Source organism: Rattus rattus, chromosome 2 (genome assembly GCF_011064425.1).
Source record: "Rattus rattus isolate New Zealand chromosome 2, Rrattus_CSIRO_v1, whole genome shotgun sequence".
Lineage (NCBI taxonomy): Eukaryota > Metazoa > Chordata > Mammalia > Rodentia > Muridae > Rattus > Rattus rattus.
Window position 1 is genome coordinate 138,724,988 of NC_046155.1, and position 19,440 is coordinate 138,744,427.

Here is a 19,440-nt window from a genome sequence, read left to right on the forward strand (position 1 = left end):
AAAAGTCTTTGATGCTTCTTTTTTCTGCTACACATGTACTTCTCACAGTGGAACAGCACAAACACAGTCATGTCTTTTACTATTTCAGTCAAGTATGTGAAATCTAAAGTTAAAGCTTGAGGATAACGTTACCAGAAGTCATCAGAGTAGGTATGGATTAAACTTGCAGTAGTTGATGTAATTTGGTGAACTGGTTGCAGAGGGAAAGTAATATTTTTCATGGAAGATTAGCATCAGAGTGTACTAATGCTCCTGTGCTCTGAGCACATATAAAAAGTGCTAAATCGGCTGAGGGTATATTAAAATGTCAAATTATCTGACCATGGTTTATTAATTATAGATATCATGGATAATCCTAATGTCTTGTATGTAATGGTTGCATTTTTAACACAGTTCATGACATATTAAGTGAAGTGTCTTCAAAATAATGACATGTTAATAATAATTCTATAAGTTCTCAAATAGGAAACATACCCATATACACATTGTGCTTTTCTTTTTTCTTTTTTCTTTGGCAGATAATTTTGTAATTATATTTATGTACAAAAAACTTAAGTGTACACTTAACCCAGCTTAGTGGCAAGTTCTTTAGCCTTTGCCTTTTCCAGCTTGGCAATGTGAGCCACAGACTTAGGACCCAGGACGTTGCCTCCCCAGTGGCAGCGGATCTCGTCATATCTGTCATTATAATTGGTCCTAATAGCTTCCACCAGCTTAGCCAGAGCACCCTTGTCTTCCGAGTTAACCTGTGTGAAGGCAACAGTGGTGCACATCTTTCTGTGGACCAGGCGCACCAGCCTGGCCTTTCCCTTGATGATGCAGTAGGGCACCCCCATCTTTCAACAAAGGGCAGGTTGGAAAACCACCAACCCAATGGGGTCTACATCATGGGCAATCACCAGCAGCTGAGCCTTCTTGTTCTCCACTGAGGTGGTGACTATATTGACCCCTGCTCAGAGGATAGGTGGTCTCTTAGTTGGGACGCCCCTTTTGCCAGCAGCGTTTTTCTCAGAGCAGGCCAGCAGCCTTTGCTCCTCCTCCTGCTTTGTCTCTGGCCTGTACTTGTGGGCAAGCTTAAGCAGCTGAGTCACTGTTTACCTGTCCAGGGCCTGGGTGAACTGGTTGATGGCAGGAGGTACTTTGAGCCGCCTCTAGAGGATGGCTCTTTGCCACTGCAGCCTGATGTAGCCGGGCCATTTGATGAAGCACGTGAGATCTCTTTTGGGCTGTATGTCCTGCCCAATGCCGAAGTTCTTAGGCCTTTTGTCAAACAAAGGATTGACCACCTTTTTGGCCTCTTGTTTCTTGACCACTGCAGGGGATGAGACCAACATCTTCCTCTTGGCTTTCTTTCCTTTGAGCATCTTGCTCGGCTGAAGGAGAGAGCTGTGCTTTTCTGTATTAAAACACAAACACACATATAACACACTCACACACTCACACACTCACAGACACACACACACACACACACACACACACACACACACACACACACATGTATCCACAGACAAATGATTGTAGAATGCCAAGATTTTCGGTATTTCTTTTCTAAAATAAATTCCCCTTAATATTTCTTTACAGTTAATATAATTTAAGATGCAATGTATTATGTGGAAAATAGCTTTAGGGAACTGGACACAAACATGCCTTTAGATAATTCAAGCACATTGTTTATAATTTGTAAAGGGCATAAATATATGAACTAGTTTGACAATTTTCCAAATAATTTTCTTTATTCTATTCCTCCCCCATATTTTATTTGATCTTTCTAAAGTCCATGTCATTTTCACTAATTGCTGTTATATAAAATATGTACATTTATACATAATTACATTTTTGAGGCATAAATAAAATGTGATATAAATCTTCAGGATATTGACAGAGGAAGATTCCAAGTGTTCATCACTGGAATGCGTATTACAGCCCATGATTACAAGGAGAATTCCCTAGACACAAATGGAGGCTTTATTATAGGTACCATTACATATATACAGGCTCAAACCTGAAGGCATTAGTGGACAATTTTCACTGTTTTTAGTTATAGTGAAAGACCACCTGAGTGGGGAAGATGCCCACTCAAATCTTGAGACAAGGCAACCCTCAAGAACTCGCGAGAAACCGGTCTTGATGTAATAAACAAGAGGAACCAGAGCTCTGGGGATGACACTTATCTCACACTGGAGAGAGAGGAGTCGACCCCAAGCCCTATTAGGGGAAGGGATTTATAGGGAAAATTACATAGGCAGTTAGCAACAGTCACACAAAGCAATTTCATTGGTTTGTAACTTGGACTCAGTTCAACTCTAGGCCACCCTCCTTCTGGGACAAGCTGACCCTAGTTCTTGTTTTTCTCAGGACTGTTCAGTCAGGCCTTATCCAGGCCAGATGGTTTGTGGTGGCTATAGTCAGGCTACAGCCCCAAAACATTTTATGTTATTCTTTGCTGTGAGGTGCACTTGTCCTCACAGCAGGGTCAGTGGGGGATAGTTTAAAATCTTTATTCTTTCAATAGGTAGAAACAAAAGAATAAGTGCATAATATTTTTGTCTTTCTACTTCTACCCTTCTTTATTTTTATTTCTGCTGCAACAGGGAGGGATAGGAGAGAAGAGATAGAGCTTTGATGGAAAAAATCTCTTGGTAACATCAGTTTATTTTCCTTCTTTTTCATTTTGAGATCACTCTCCTCATTGGCCCCAAACCATTTTTCTATTTTCCTACATATGCTCAGCCATTCTGGGTCAGCCACAGCTGACAGACCTATTCACATAAAAAAAAAAAAAAATCAGTAGTGAGCGCTTAGCTCATATGAGACTCTTGCTATAGATTGAAGACAGGCTACTTCTTAGAGAAGGTGGAGTGGTTTAGAAACCTGCAGATGAAAATAAAAAGAAAAGTTGGTCAGGTAACTTGCTATGATTCTTCACATTCCTGTTCTGAAAGAAACTATTCCTGTGTTCTATGTAAGGTATTTGTTACTGTATCAATTTTATGATCTATTATACAGGACACAGTCTTTTAGATCTGCTTAATCTGCAAGGATGTGTTATGTCATCCTTCAGAATCTTCCAGAGGCAGGAGGCCTGTTGCTCCTTTGCCTGTTTAGGGGGTCAGGTCTATAAAGAATTTTTAAATCCGGACAACAGTTCTCAGTTGACACCATGAGACTATCTGGAATAGTTTTCTGACATCGCCTTACCTAGTATGCCACAACCTTCTGAAAATAATAAAACCAAAACATTACAGTTCTCCCTTGTTATCATCTGTTGTAAAAATATAAAAATAAAAATGGTTATGTCTTTTACCTCGCAAGGTCTGCACCGTGGTGCCCTTAAGATATCTGCTAGATATCTTGGCAGAAACACATCCCAACTCCTTGGCGGCCCAGTGTCTTTTGCCACCACACACTTTCCTACACTCAATCTGTCACATAAAAGAACACATAACACAATAACCTTTGACCCAATTGGTAAGATATAATTGCCCACTTAAACAAACAACCCCCAGTTTCATCCATCCCTAAGGAACATTAATAACAACCTATAAATACACAGAGCATAATCTTAACATAATTTGCCAAGGCTTCTCACCCTCTCTTCCTCCTGTCTCTCCTTTCTGTTCTAGTCTCCTCCTCTTTCTTCAAACTTCTCTCCCGCCCATCCTTCCTTCTCCTCCAATGACAGGCCTCCTTCTATCCTGTACCTGCCCCTCATCTGTACTTTACAAATTCAATGGGGAGGTGGTTTCTGGTGAAGTCACCTGATTCCTGAGTAAGTGACCAGGCTGCTGTCCTTGGGGCAGTGGAATTAGCATCAAAATATAGATAACCCCAGGGCAAACCACAACAATCAGCTTGCTTCCATCAAAGTTCTCAGATGTTTTACATTACATTTCAACCCAATTTCTAATATCAGGTTTCATTGTTATTGTTGTTCTTTTTGCTCTGACTGTCTTTAAAGAATAAAGTATGCAGATATGTAAGTATTACTGTAGAATTATATTTCTTCTTAACAATAACTACAATGAAAAATCTTAACCTATCAAAATGTCTTGAGTGGTGGGGTGGATTGACTTTGAATCTCAGTATCCTAAGGTCTCCAGTTACCATAAAATTTCCATGAGTCAAAATACTTATGTTGCATAGTCATAATTATTTTTTAGTGTCACAATGCATTTTCCAGTTATAATTATTAGATATCATTCTCTGTTTCTTGTGTGTTCTGTGGTAATTTCGAAAAATTCAAGTTTCTTGTGCATTACCTAGGAGCCTCAATTGCATTTAATTTTATCTAAATGTTGCTATGTGGAAAAATCAAGGTAAAACTATTAGGTATTCTATGTCATATCTGGCTTATATTTAATGTTGGTTTCTCATTAGTTTTGAACTTACATTTGCTTTGCACAGAAAATGTTCTTTTTTTGTTTGTTTTGATTTTTTGTTTTATATCTTTCTTTTTCATCTTTATTAACTTGGGTATTTCTTATTTACATTTCGATTGTTATTCCCTTTCCTAGTTTCTGGGCCATCATCCCCCTAACCTCTCCCCTTTCCCTTCTCTATCAGAGTTCCCCTCCCCATCCTCCACACATTACCGCCCTACCCCCAACAATCACCTTCACTGGGGGTTCAGTCATGGCAGGACTAGGAGCTTCCCCTTCCACTGGTGCTCTTACTAGGCTATTCATTGCTACCTTTGAAGTTGGAGACCAGGGTCAGTCCATGTATAGACTTTGGGTAGTGGCTTAGTCCCTGGAAGCTCTGGTTGGTTGGCATCGTTGTTCAAATGGGGTCTCAAGCCCCTTCAAGCTCTTTCAGTCCTTTCTAAGATTCCTTCAACGGGGGTCCCGTTCTCAGTTCAGTGGTTTGATGATGGCATTCGCCTATGTATTTGCTGTATTCTGGCTGTATCTCTCAGGAAAGGTCTAGATCCACTTCCTGTCAGCTTGCACTTCTTTGCTTCATCCATCTTATCTAGTTTGGTGGCTGTATATGTATGGGCCACATGTGGGGCAGGCTCTGAATGGGTGTTCTTTCTGCCTCTGTTCTAAACTTTGCTTCCCTATTCCCTCCCAAGGGTATTTTTATTCCAAAATGTTCTTATCAAAGTCTATACCACCTTTTACATCTCTATTGTACTTGTAACTATATAGTTAACAATAAGGTTGTAGCTCAGTAATTTGCCTTATTCTTCTGTCCATCATCTGTATTCTTTTTGTGTCTATACATCTAACACAATGTTCAACTTTGATCACTTATCTCATTTTGTGGCTCTTGTAAGAGAAATGAATGTGCATCTGATTAACCAATCATGGAAATTTAGTTGAAAATGGGTTCAAATCAGAGGTTGGAGTAGAATTATTAAAAGCTTTATTGTGTTTTGCACAAGTGATGCCTAACAGGGTGACTGAAAAGATTACAATTGCCTTTGCCTATTAATGCAGAAAGTACAGACATAAAAATAGATAATTGTTGAGGTCCTAATTTTTGAAGTATGAAGTCCAGTGACAGAAATGGGGTGCCTTCATAGTAGTTTTATTCTCACTTTCTTGGATGATGGACTTAAATTAATAATATCTGTTAATCAATTTTTTACTACATTCCAGGACCAAATGAAAAGGAAGGGCTTGTTTTTCAGATACTGATTAATTTAGATGTGTGTCTTGGATATATCAATATAGGACTAGTTTAAAATATCCCCTCCATCAATGGTATCTTACATATCCCCTATATTTACCAGTAAGGATGATAGGAATAAGTAAGCTGTAATCCTAGTCTCTTGTGAATCTTACATGTTTCAGTGTAAGAAGTAACAGTGAATGTATATCTGTTACCAAGTTCAACAAAGGTATAAGGATTTTACATAAAAACAAAATTCTTATTTGATTAAATGTCCATTCTCATGGAGGCAATAATTGTTTTATTTTTTAAAACTGGATCACCTACACTAACACTTGTGAACAAGGAAGTCATATCTACATTGATGAACTATCTGGTATTAATTGGTTAAATGTGGTACCTGATAAAATAATCCCTTACATTTGTTTCCATTCTCATAAGTTATTCCTATATCCCATGTCTATTAATTTCAGGTTTCCTTTTTTATTTTCATCACTTTTTCACCTTTGCTTTGTACTCAAAAAAAAAAAAAAAAATCCAACTGGTTGTCAATAAGACTTTTCCAGAGGAAGTGCTATCACAAAAGTGCTTCAGGTTTCAGTAACCCACTGTAGTGCGGAAATCATGAATCATTCATGTACCACTATCTAAAGTTCAGAACACTTAAGAAATGAGGGAGCTGGAAATGAAGAAAGTGATACAGAAATAGATTAATGTGCTGTCTGCTCCTATACACCAAGCCAAATAGCAGCCATTTTTGTTCATCATCGATGCCACCTGGTAAGTAGATATCCCAACTGGGCTTTACAGTTCGTTTACATCCACACATGGAATGAGTGAAAAGAAAAATACCATCTCTGTAGTATCCACTAACTCACGCAATCTATTGTGGGAAAATCTACACTTACTGAGAATACCCTTTTAAAGGGCTGGAAAATACAAAGAATGAGAGAAGAAGAGTATGTGAGATTGGCTGTGTCATGTGATCTATAAGAGATTCTTCATCCTTACTGGGTAATGATTTTCTGGGCAGCCTTTTTCTGAGCAAAACAGCCAAGAAAATAATCATTCAAAAATGCTCAGTACATTTTTTCCAATAAAATCACCAGTTACCTAGGGAGACGCTTGGTAAATTTCTATATTGATTTTTTTTGTATCAATATTTGACGTAGGTAAATATTGCTTCCACCTATATTGGTAAAATTGAATATTTAAATGTTTTTTTTATTTTTGAGATTAAAATATAGTTTTATTAGATTATAAAACAGTTTTATTTACCCCTTTCACTTTCTTGCCCCTACCTACCACAATAAAATCTTAGCTCCTTTTAAGATAAAGGAGATATTTTATAAACTATTTGCCAACTGTGTTCCTCGCCATATTTAGATTGTTATTATCTTTCTGCATTATTTGTTAGGTGATCTATGGACCTCTTAAGAATCATTTTCTGACCAGCTTTTAGTTGAAAAGTATGTTGTTATCTACACTATCACATTATTTTTTATAGGTATTTTTAGGTAGAAAGTTGGTATTATGATGATAGTACCCTGTTCTGTTAATCTATATTTACTACCTTCCATTTACTTTTCTAAATAAAGTCACATTTGTCTCCCGTTTTACTCAATCAAATCACTGGAAACTTAATATTCTCCATGAATTTTAAAGATCTGGTAATACTTAGATACTAATTACACTATACCAAGCCATCCACATTGCCAGTATGGCTAAAAGCAAGACTCTTGAATCCCAAGCCTTATCAAAATGACTATTGCATTTAATGGGCTATTGAAGAAAAGGAGTCAAGCTATTTTCTTGGACTTTTGCACTAAGAGGCGGCCCATGTTAAATGGGGGTGACTTGTCTCAAGTAGGAGAGAGCAGACAGCAACATTTTTTTTGCCATGGGGTTGTGAGGGTGTGTGGATGTTTCTCCTACTCAGGAATCTCCTCCAACTCTGGCTGTTGGAAAAACTTGCCCAGGTCATGAAAGTGGGAGATATGTTCCTGCCCCTTGGGGTTGCAGTACTCAGGAGAGCCTTCCTTGCAACTCACTTGTTCAGCACCTTATCTAGTGTTGGCTGTGTGGGGTGAGCAGGTGAGTGATGGCCAAACACACTTGTTTGCCCTGAAAGAGTCTGCAAAACTCATGATGTCCTCATTTAATAGCAAATGCTCAAGAGTAGTATAGCTGAATATTCAGGTAGATCTATTACTAATGCTCTGAGAAACCCCCAGATTGATTTACAGAGTGGTTGTATCAGTTTGCAATGCAGCCATCTATGGAGGAATGTTTCTCTGTCTCCACATCCTCGCTAACATGTGCTGTCACCTGAATTTTTGATCTTAGACATTCTGCCTAGTGTGCAGTGGAATCTGAAGGTCATTTTCATTTGCATTTCTCTGATCATTAGGGATTCTGAACATAGTTTAAGGGTCATTTTTTAATATCAGCCTTTTGATATTCCTCGGTTGAAAATCCTGTTTAGTTCTATACCTCATTTTGCAATGTTTTTTTTTTTCTTTTTTCTTTTGGTTGTTAGGTTATGAGTTCTTTATGTATTTTCAATTTATCCCTCTATTGGAAGGCTAGTTAGTAAAATTTTTTTTCACAATCCGTGGGTTGCTAATTTGTCCTGTAGACTATATCCTTTCCCTTACAGAAACTTTCCAGTTTCACTAGGTCCTGTTTTGCAGTCCTTTATATTAGAGTATGAGACATTGCCATTTTATTAGGACACATACACACCCCCAACATGCCAATGAGTTCAAAGCTCTTTGCCACTTTCTTTTTTACTAGATTTAGTGTACTTAGTTTTATGTTGAGTTCCTCGATCCACTTTGTTTTGAGCATTGATCAGGTGACAAATATTGATCTATTTTAAAGTTTTTTTTACAAGGAAATTTCCAGTTAGAAGAGCACCATTTAATGAACATGCTTACTTTTTGTCCCTGTATAATTTTGGACTCTTTATCAAAGATAAAGTCCCTGTAAGTATATGGGTTCATTTTGAGGACTTTATTTCTATTCCATTGATTGACCTTTCTTGATCTTTCTATACAAACACAACAGTCTCTTTATGTTTTTTTTTTAGTTTGTTCATTTTTGTTTTGTTTTATTTATTTATTTATTTATTTACCACTTTTGCTCTGTAATACAATTTCAGTTCAAGGATCGCAATTACCCCAAAAGCTCTTTCACTTTTTTAAAATATTTTATTAGAGATATTTCTTTACTTACATTTCAAAGATTATTCCCCTTCCCAGTTTCCTGTCCATAAGCCCCCATTCCCTCCCCTCCACTTCCCACATAAGGGTATTCCCTTATCACCCCCCCCCATATTCCTCTGCACTGGGGTTCCAACCTTGACAGGACCAAGGGCTTCCCCTTCCCCTGATGCCCCAAAAAGACTATTCTTTGCTACACATGCTCTTGGAGCCCTGGGTCAGTCCATGTATAGCATTTGGGTAGTGGTTTATACCCTGGAAGCTCTGGTTGGTTGGCATTGTTGATTTTATGGAGTTGCAAGCTCCTTCAACTCTTTAAATACTTCCTCTAATTTCCCCCAAGGGAAATTCTCAGTTCGGTGGTTTGCTGCTAGTATTGACATCTGTATTGGACATGACCTTGATGTGTCTCTCAGGAGATATTTATATCTGGTCCCTTTAAGTATGCATATTTTAGCTTCATCATTCTTTTTTTTTTCAAATTTTAAGTATACTTTTCTTTTTTTTTTTATTAACTTGAATATTTCTTATATACATTTGAGTGTTATTCCCTTTCCGGTTTCGGCAAACATCCCCCCTCCCCTTCCTTATGGGTGTTCCCTCCTCACCTCCCCATTGCCGCCTCCCCCAACAATCTAGTTCACTGGGGGTTAGGTCTTAGCAGGACCCAGGGCTTCCCCTTCCACTGGTGCTCTTACTAGGATATTCATTGCTACCTATGAGGTCAGAGTCCAGGGTCAGTCCATGTATAGTCTTTAGGTAGTGGCTTAGTCCAGTTCTTTCTCTGATTCCTTCAACCGGGGTCCTATTCTCATTTCAGTGGTTTGCTGCCGGCATTTGCCTCTGTATTTGCTGTATTCTGGCTGTGTCTCTCAGGAGAGATCTACACTTCTGCACTTCTTTGCTTCATCCATCTTGTCTAATTGGGTGGCTGTATATATATGGGCCACAGGTGGGGCAGGCTCTGAATGGGTGTCCCTTCAGTCTCTGTTTTAATCTTTGCCTCTCTCTTCCCTGCCAAGGGTATTCTTGTTCCCCTTTTAAAGAAGGAGTGAAGCATTCACATTTTGATCCTCCGTCTTGAGTTTCATTTTTTCTAGGCATCTAGGGTAATTCAAGCATTTGCGCTAATAGCCACTTATCAATGAGTGCATACCATGTATGTCTTTCTGTGATTGGGTTAGCTCCTCAGGATGATATTTTCCAGTTCAACCATTTGCCTAAATTAATTTCATAAAAGTCGTTGTTTTTGATAGCTGAGTAATATTCCATTGTGTAGATGTACCACATTTTCTGTATCCATTCCTCTGTTGAAGGACATCTGGTTCTTTCCAGCTTCTGGCCATTATAAATAAGGCTGTGATGAACATAGTGGAGCACGTGTCTTTTTTTATATGTTGGGGCATCTTTTTGGGTATATGCCCAAGAGAGGTATAGCTGGATCCTCAGGCAATTCAATTTTTATGGGGTTGGAAGCTCCTTCAACTCTTTCAATACTTCCTCTAATTTCCCCCAAGTGGGTCCTATTCTCAGTTCTGTGGTTTGCTGCTAGTATTGACATCTGTATTGGTCCTGATCTTGATGTATCTCTCAGGAGAGATTTATATCCGGTTCCTTTCAGCATGCATATTTTAGCTTCATCATTCTTATCTAGTTTCGTGGCTCTCTATATATGGGCCACATATCAGTCAGGCTCTGAATGGCAATTCCTTCTAAACTTTACTTCCATAGCCCCTCCTATGGATATTTTCCCCCTTTTAAGAAGGAGTGGGAGCATCCTCATTGTAGTCATCCTTCTTGAGCTTCCTGTGGTCTGTGGATTGCATCTTGGGTAATATCAATGAGTGCATACCAAGTGTATTTTTCTGTGATTGAGTAACCTCACTCAGGATGATATTTTCTAGTTCATTTCATTTGCCTATGAATTTCACAAAGTCATTGTTTTTGATAGCTGAGTAGTACTCCATTGTTTAGATATATCATATTTTTTAATCCATTCCTCTGTTGAAGGGCATCTGGGTTCTTTCCAGCTTCTGGCTATTATAAATAAGGCTCCTATGAACATAGTGGAACATGTGTCTTTTTTTTTATGTTGGAGCATCTTTTGGGTATATGCCCAAGAGAGGTATAGCTGGGTCCTCAGGTAGTGGAATGTCCAATTATCTGAGGAACCTCCAGACTTATATCTAGAGTGGTTGAACATGTTTGCAATCCCACCAACAATGCAAGAGTGTTCCTCTTTCTCCACATCCTCTCCAACATCTGCATTCACCTGAGTTTTTTTATCTTAGCCATTCTGACTGGTGTGAGGTGGAATCTCAGAGTTGTTTTGATTTGCATTTCCCTGATGACTAAGGATGTTGAACATTTCTTTAGGTGATTTTTGGCCATTCAATAATCCTCAGCTGAGAATGTTTTGTTTAGCTCTGTACCCCATTTGTAATAGGGTTATTTGGCTCTCTGGAGTCTAATTTCTTGAGTTCTTTGTATATTTGGATATTAGCCCTCTATCAGATGTAGTATCGGAAGAGATATTTTCCCAATCTGTTGTTTTTTTCCTAATGGCAGTGTATTTTGCTTTATAAAAGCTTTGCAGGTTTATGAAGTCCCATTTGTCATTTCTTGATCTTAGAGCATAAGCCATTGTTGTTTTGTTCAGGAAATTTTCCCCATGCTCATGTGTTCGAGACACTTACCCATTTTTTTTCTTTCATTAGTTTGTGTGCATCTGGTTTGATGTGGAGGTCCTTGATCCACTTGGACTTAAGCTTTGTTCATGGTGATAAGAATGGATCAATTTGCATTCTTCTACATGCTGACTGCCAGTTGAACCAGCACAATTTGTTGAAAATGCTATCTTTCTTCCATTGGATGGTTTTAGCTTCTCTGTCAAATATCAATTGGCTATAGGTGTGGGTTCATTTCTCAGTCTTCAATTCTGTTCCACTGATCTATCTGCTTGTCTCTGTACGAATACCATACATTTTTTATGAAGTTCTTTCATTTTTAAGGATTATTTTACTGTCCTCTTTTTGTTTTGGGGTGTGTGTGTGTGTGTGTGTGTGTGTGTGTGTGTGTGTGTGTGTGCATGTTTGAGTTTTCACATGAAATTGAGAATTGCTCTTTATAGGTCTGTCAAGAATTGTGCTGGAAATTTGGTGGAAATTTCAGTGAATCTGTAATTGCTCTTGTCAGGATGGCATTTATACTAAAATAATCCTATGAATCCATGAGCATTTGCAGTCTCTCCATTTCTGTTGTTATATCTATATTTTCATTTCGGATTCGTTAATTTGGATACTGTCTCTGTGCCCTTTACTTATTTTGGCCATAGCTTTATATATCTTGTTGATTATCTCAAAGATCCAGTTTTTGGATTTGTAGATTCGTTGTCTAGTTCCCTTTGTTTCTTTTGTTTCATTTTGCCCCTGAGTTGACTATTTTCTGCCTTCTGCTCCTCTTGGGTGTGTTTGCTTCTTTCTGTTCTAGAGCTCTTATGTGTGCCTTAATTTGATAATGTTGGAGCACTCCAATTTCTTTACCAGGGCATTTAATGCTATTAATTTTACTTTTAGCCTTTCTTACATTGTGTTCCATAAGGTTGGGCATGCTGTATTATCATTTTCAGTGAATTCCAAGAAATCTTTAAATTCTTTATTTCTTCCCTGACCAAGTTAGCAGGGAATAGTGAGTTTTTCAGTTGCTATGGATATGTACGGTATATATAGGTGGAATATGTGTCCCTCGTGTATAAAGGGGCAAATATTGGGTATATGCCCAAGAGTGCTGTAGCTGGATCTTCATGTAGATCTAATTTCCAATTTTCTGAGGAATCTCCAGATTGATTTCCAGAGTGCTTTTTAACAGGTTTCAATCTCACCAGCAATAGAGTGGTGTTGAATTTTTTCCACATCATGGCCAACAGTGCTGTCATCTGAGGTTTTGATCTTAATCATTCTGATTGGTATAAGGTTGAATCTCAGGATCATTTTCATTTGTATTTCTCTGATCAGTATGGACTTAGAATATTTAAGTGCTTCTTAGCCATTCGAGATTCCTTTCTGGTGAATTCGCTGTTTAGTTCTATACCCCATGTTTTGATTGGGTTTTTGGTTTTTTGCTGGTTAGCTTCTTGAGTTCCCTGTACATTTTGAATATTAGCCATCTATCAGAAGTAGGATGAGTGATTTCTTTCCAATCTGTAGGTTGCTGATTTGTTCTATTGATAGTGACATTGAATTACAGATGCTTTCCTGTTTCCTATGGTCCCATTTTTAAATTTTCCTTTTAGCCTTGCTTAAATTGTGTCCCATAAGTTTGGGTATACTTTATAAGCCATTGGAATAATGTTTAGGAAATTTCCTTCAGTTCCTGTTATTTCAATGATTTCTTCCCAGTTCCTCCTCAATTAGATTCAGTGTATCTGGTTTTATGTTGAGGTCCTTGATCTATTTTGATTTGAGATTTGTGCAAGGTGATAAATATGTACTTATTTTGTTTTTACTTTTCTACATACAGAATGGTAGTAAGAGCAGCACAGTATATTGAAGGTGCTTTTCCTTCATTGTGTATTTCTTGAATCTTTGTCAAAGATCAAGCGTCCATAGCTGTGTGGTTTTATTTCTGGGACTTCAATTCATTCTATTGATTAATGTGTCTGTCTCTGTACGGATACCATGTAGTTTTTATCAGTAATGTTGAATAGTATAGCATGAAGTCAGGGATGGTGATTCCACCAGCAGTTCTTTTTTTTGCTAAGAATGTGTTTCCTGTTGTGATTTTTTTTCCTTTCTGGATAAAATTGAGAATTACAATTTCCATGTCTTTCAAGAATTGTGTTGGGATTTTGATGGGGATTGTATTGAGTTAGTAGATTGCCTTTTGTAAGATGGCCATTTTTACTATGTTAATTCTGACAATCCATGAGCAGGGACATTCTCTCCATTTTTGTGAGAACAACTTTGATTACTTTCTTCAGAGATTTGAAGTTAATATCATACAGATTTTGGATAGAGATACACCAAAATATTTTAAAATAATCATGGCCATTGTGAAGGGAGTTGTTGCCCTAATTTCTTTCTCAAGCTGATTATCATTTGTACAAAGGAAGGCTACTTTTTTATTTTAGTTATTTTTTTTTGCAGCCATGTTGCTGAAGATTCAGACTGTGGAGTGTTCAGGGTTCAGACAAACTTCAGATCTCTTGAAAGGCCTTCAGATTTTTTTCTCTTCAGAGGAGCCATCTTGCTGTTGCCCTGAATGTAGCTATGCTTCTGGGAATAGACTATGAATTCCACTGCCCTGTATGCAGCAGAAGTCCAGAAAGTCTTTCCCAGATTAGGGTAAGTTGCCCTGTGTACAAAGAAACTCCTGAGAGGCCATCAGACTGTGGTTTCTTCAGTGAGACAGACAAGCATCTGATCAGCCCCAGGAGAAGGCACAGGTCAGAAAGGGAGTAGATTTCAGGGGGCTGGAGTTTTGGTGAGTAATGGGTCCCAAGTCCACTTGTCTCCTCAGGTTCCCAGCTGCTTCAGCTTCAATATTTCATTTTCATAATCTAAATACCCTTTGTATAGGATATATATTTGAATAATTTAAGGATGACATTATAGCACATTGGAAAAATGACCAGCTGAGCATCGAGTTTTACATGGTATCTGTAGGATGATGTCATTATGCAAGGTGCATCCAGGATAAGGCATGGCCTATCATTGGATGAGAAGGTAGTTATGGTCAGGGAAAACTTGAGGCAGAAAGGATTCAAGATGGAGACAAAACAGGAAGATCATTACAATCCAGGTTGTCTGGGCTAATTTTATGTTGTCTATGTTGGCAGTTTCTATTTTTATTAATTGGCAGTGAATTTATTCTAAGGCTATATTGTGGGTTCGGTAACATATAAATCTCACTGTGGGTTAGAACTGACTGGGTGGGCTGGCCAAGGTGATTAGCAAGGTGAGCAGAAAGACTGCTGGACATAGAAGATAGCTAGGCTAACATGTGCTGGTACCACATTAAAGTCAGCCACCACGGAGATAAATTAAGCTTAGTACTATATGGTCCTATTTTGCCAGAACTAATGTTATGGAGCATCCACCCAGGTCTGAGATTACCAGGGGCCCAGCATGGAGAAATAACATGCAGTAAACCGTCTCAACTATTTTTTTTTATTATTATTACCACAGCAGGCATCAAGAGTTATAATTAGGTATGCACAGACAAAGCTGTGTGCTTTATTAGAGCCAGAAAGGATCTAGAACATGTAAACAGGTACATAATCAGGTTCCAGGCAATACAAGTTGTTTTTCTTTATTATTAATCGAGGCAGATCTCAGGGTAAATTATATTTTTACTGTGGTAACTTTTAACTTTACATTGTTCTGCTGAAATACACAGAGAGGACACACAGATGAATTAGTAGCATGAGGAGTATTGAACAATATCACTGCAGTGTTGTTCTTTCCGTTCTTTGAATTGAGAACTTTTCCTTCATTGGTTTTTATACCATTTGAGTTTAAATAGTTAAACCATTGCATAGTTCATTTAAACTATTTGAATGAACACACTCCACAAAACAGAGGCAATCAGGGATAATAAATATCACTGTATTTAAGGCTTTTATATACAGGCTTCTGGCAATAATCCAACTGTCAGCTGGGTATAGACAAATACTGGTACTAAAGTGCTGGAGAGAACAAAGATTGCTATTTCGTTAGAACCCTGGGGCAGACAGAGCAAATAAAAACTCATCATAATAAAAGACATTCTGGAATTCCCCAAACTCCTGCTATGAGTCAGCTACTTCGATTTTCTGTGCACGAAATATGTTTCCTGCCTCTTCACTGTCTCAGTTTTGCAGTGCTTCATCTTCTAAAATGAGGATGAGTCACTTTGTGAATTAATTTCTTATGGAGAAAAAGGATGTACTTTTTATTACAGTTTCTTGGGGCCCCAACCACGAATAATTGCTATGGCAGGAACAGTTTTCTCTTGACCACACAAGATGCTTTGAAACATGTGAGCTGTAAACATTCAAAGACAATGTCACACATGATTTCTGATGCCCTCTGTGATCACAGAATTATAGCACTAGCAATCTTAGTTATGATCATTCTGTGGCCATCCAGAGCTCCAGAGGTTCTGCTTTCTACTAAAAATTTGATTGTCAATGTGAAATTCTTACCTCTCTTTGCTAATTAGTAGATCTTATAATTTATTGTCACTTCTTTTTCTGCCCACCCCTTTCTATGCTATCAAGCAAAGAATGAGAGTAGTGGAAAATAAAATATCTCTGTGTTGTGACTTCTATTCTATATTTTCATTGAAAGTAATTTACCCAACAGAGTTTTTAACAAGGAATCTCCTCTGAGTGATCAGTATCTCTTCTTTAACACTGTGTTTATGGTAATTACAACTCTGTTATGTTATGAATGTTTATACAGTTTTGCAACTTTGCCTAAGTTCTTTCTGAAAATATAAAATCTTCTCCAATTGAATTTGTTGTATATTATCTTGTGTTCTTATGTTACTTTTGTAATTTTATTCTCTAAAAATTCTATTTGTGGACCATGATATAGGGAGATATTGGAGTGTAATCTAAGGTATTTGGATGAGATATTAAAATGATAACTCACCCCTTTCCATTGTGTAGATGTACCACATTTTCTGTATCCGTTTCTCTGTTGAAGGGTATCTGGGTTCTTTCCAGCTTCTGGCTATTATAAATGAGGCTGCTATGAACAGCTTAGAGCATGTGTTTTTGTTATTTGTTGGAGCATCTTTGGAGTATATGCCCAATAAAGGTATAGATGGGTCCTCAGGTAGTTCAATGTCCAATTTTCTGAGGAACCTGTAGGTCATGCCTTAGATCACACTTTCTATTGTTATAAACAAAGGAATTGTCACTTTTCCTTGCTTTTTAGCATATCCTCATGTTATGTTGATGAATATGTCCCTATCAAAGTTCTACCTTAAAGTGACTGTTGTCTGTGCATGTGCAACTTGATGCAATTGTTAGCCCTTATACTCATATTTGTATAATGAAAAATAATATGTGGTTTTGAAATTAACATACAATTCATTTTGAATCCTGCTCAATCAAATCCTTGGTACATCACTCTACATAAATGTAGAGGAATTCCAGAGCATGGAGTTGGTGGGTTGGTTCGAAAGACCCCTCAGAGAACCAGGTGGAGGGGTAATGGTATAGGGAGTCTCTGGGAGGGGGACTTGGAAAGGGGATAGCATTTGAAATGTAAATAAAGAAAATATCCAATTAAAAATTAAAATCCAGGGGTTGGGGATTTAGCTCAGTGGTAGAGGGCTTGCCTAGCACGCGCAAGGCCCTGGGTTCGGTCCCCAGCTCCGGAAAAAAAAATTTAAATCCAAAGTCACTGGATAAAAATGAAGGAACAAGAAACTCAGGAAATACTCCTAGGTTTTATATACCAACAAGGTAACAGTATAAATGACAAGTTGTAATTTGACATTTGAGACTAGACAAGCGACAAGATACAATATTATATAGAGCAGAGGACTGAACCGACTTTAAGTAATGGGAATATATTATTCTATATAAAACTCAGATTTCTCCCCTCTGAAAAAATAAAATGACCTTTCTTCAGAGATTAAAAAAATATCCAATATTTAATTTGTAACTAGTCATTGGACAATTAAGTATTAAGAAGTATTCTCATTTTGTGTACTATTAATAGCTCAGAATCTCTTTGTTGATGAAGTCCATGCAACATCTGAGGACAAAATCTAAATAATAACTGAGTCCCTCCACATCTTAGCATATTAGCTAGAAAGGATTCTATGGATAAGCCTAACTATCCCAATCATGAATTATAAACATTCAGATGATAATGAACAGGGAAACAGACAGCCTTAATTCAGACTCTGAATGGACCATTGGTTGTTCTTTACAAAATCCTCTTAAAGTGCCTGAAAATTGCAGCTCTCAAGAGCTGGATAAGCATTTCTCAGACTGTGGTTTGAGACATTTTTTGGAGAATTCCATGTCAGATAAAATGCATATTACATACTTCCATTATGATTCAAATATTTATGGAGTAACACAATATTTTCATGGTTGTAGGTTGCCTCAATATGAAGATCTATATTAACATCCCAAAGCTTTAGAAAGGTCAAAAAATAATTCTCCTAGATGAATAAATCCTACACTCTGCCTATTAGATAACTCTTAGTCTTGATGTTTGACATTATTTTTTGTCCTGTAAGAACAAATGCCCAGATTTCATAAGACTTTACAGATTATCCTTGTGGATAGAGATAAGCCACTTCTGAAATACTTCTATGTCCTGAACGATATCATAATCATTTACTATGGCTTAAATAGTGTCCTCGAATTTACACTGATAAATCTTTAGTCCTTGAAACACTGGTGTTCAGTTTATCTTCACTAATTTTAATAATCATGTAGAGGCTGAAATTAAGGGATCACAGCGTCAGAGTGTTAGATAATGTGGGAATTGTATATGGTAAAATATTTAAAATAATATTATTAGAAGAATATAATTGGTGTTTTCTATCTAGTGTTTATTACTCTTAAAATATTGATCAGACTGTAACCATAAAATCAATATAACATTGCTAATGAAATTATACATATTGACCATTTCTTACTGTATAAGCATTCATTTGAATGTGAGCTTAACACTAAAAAAGAGCAAGGAGAACAAGGTCTCAATCTTTCTCTTCAACTTCCTTCAAGTGTTTCACTCAACTGCTCAGGTTATTCAACTGTTACCACATATTAAGTTCCCTAGAAAAAGAATATATTTTTTTCTTTACTCATCAAATCCCTCAGTGAAGAAATACATATCCATAAGTCCTCACAACTTGTCAGATAGTGGGCAGTGGAACTAATGCCTATACCCAATTTCAAATCCATAATGACTCCACTGAAATATATATATATATATATATATATATATATATATATATATACACTGATGTTCAGTTTACCTTCACCAAATTTTAATAATCATGGAGAGTCTAATGATTATATATATATATATATATATATATATATATATATATGAATGATAGAGAGAAAATATATTATGACTAGTGTTGTGGTTTGCCTTGGGGTTTTCTCTGAATTTGTTAAATAAAGGCAAGAGCGTGAGATTTGGGCAGAGGGAGGAGTTGGGAGTGAGAGGGGGATTAGATTCAGAGGTTAGGTTGACAGTTGACAGTTGGAGACAGTTGAGCGAGTGGAACCTGAGCAGGGGGGGGGTGAGGATTGACAGTTGAGGGAGGAGGGGTTGAGGAAGAAGGAAGCCAGGAGAAAGAAGGAGGGGAGTTGGAGAGACGATGGGGAACTGAGAGGAGTTAGAGGTACCAGGGGGGAGAAGAAGCTGGAGACTTGGTAAATAAAAGGTGCAAGGGATGAGTAATTTGGGAACTGGGATTAGGACAGTGTAATGTGGATCTGCCAAATCTAGACGCTGGATTGCTTTAATGCTAAATGAGTGTGGGTTCTTTTTTTTAAGAAAGAGTCTCAATTTAAGTAAGTGTGGCTGGGCTGAGTTTCTGCCAAGATATCCAGCAGATATCTGGGGAAGCGAGGTGT

At 37.5% G+C, this 19,440-nt stretch overlaps 1 pseudogene; it reads right to left on the minus strand.

Moving 5' to 3' along the window:
• Window positions 1–519: 519 nt before the first annotated feature.
• LOC116894298 lies at window positions 520–1,382 on the minus strand (annotated as a pseudogene).
• Window positions 1,383–19,440: the final 18,058 nt, after the last annotated feature.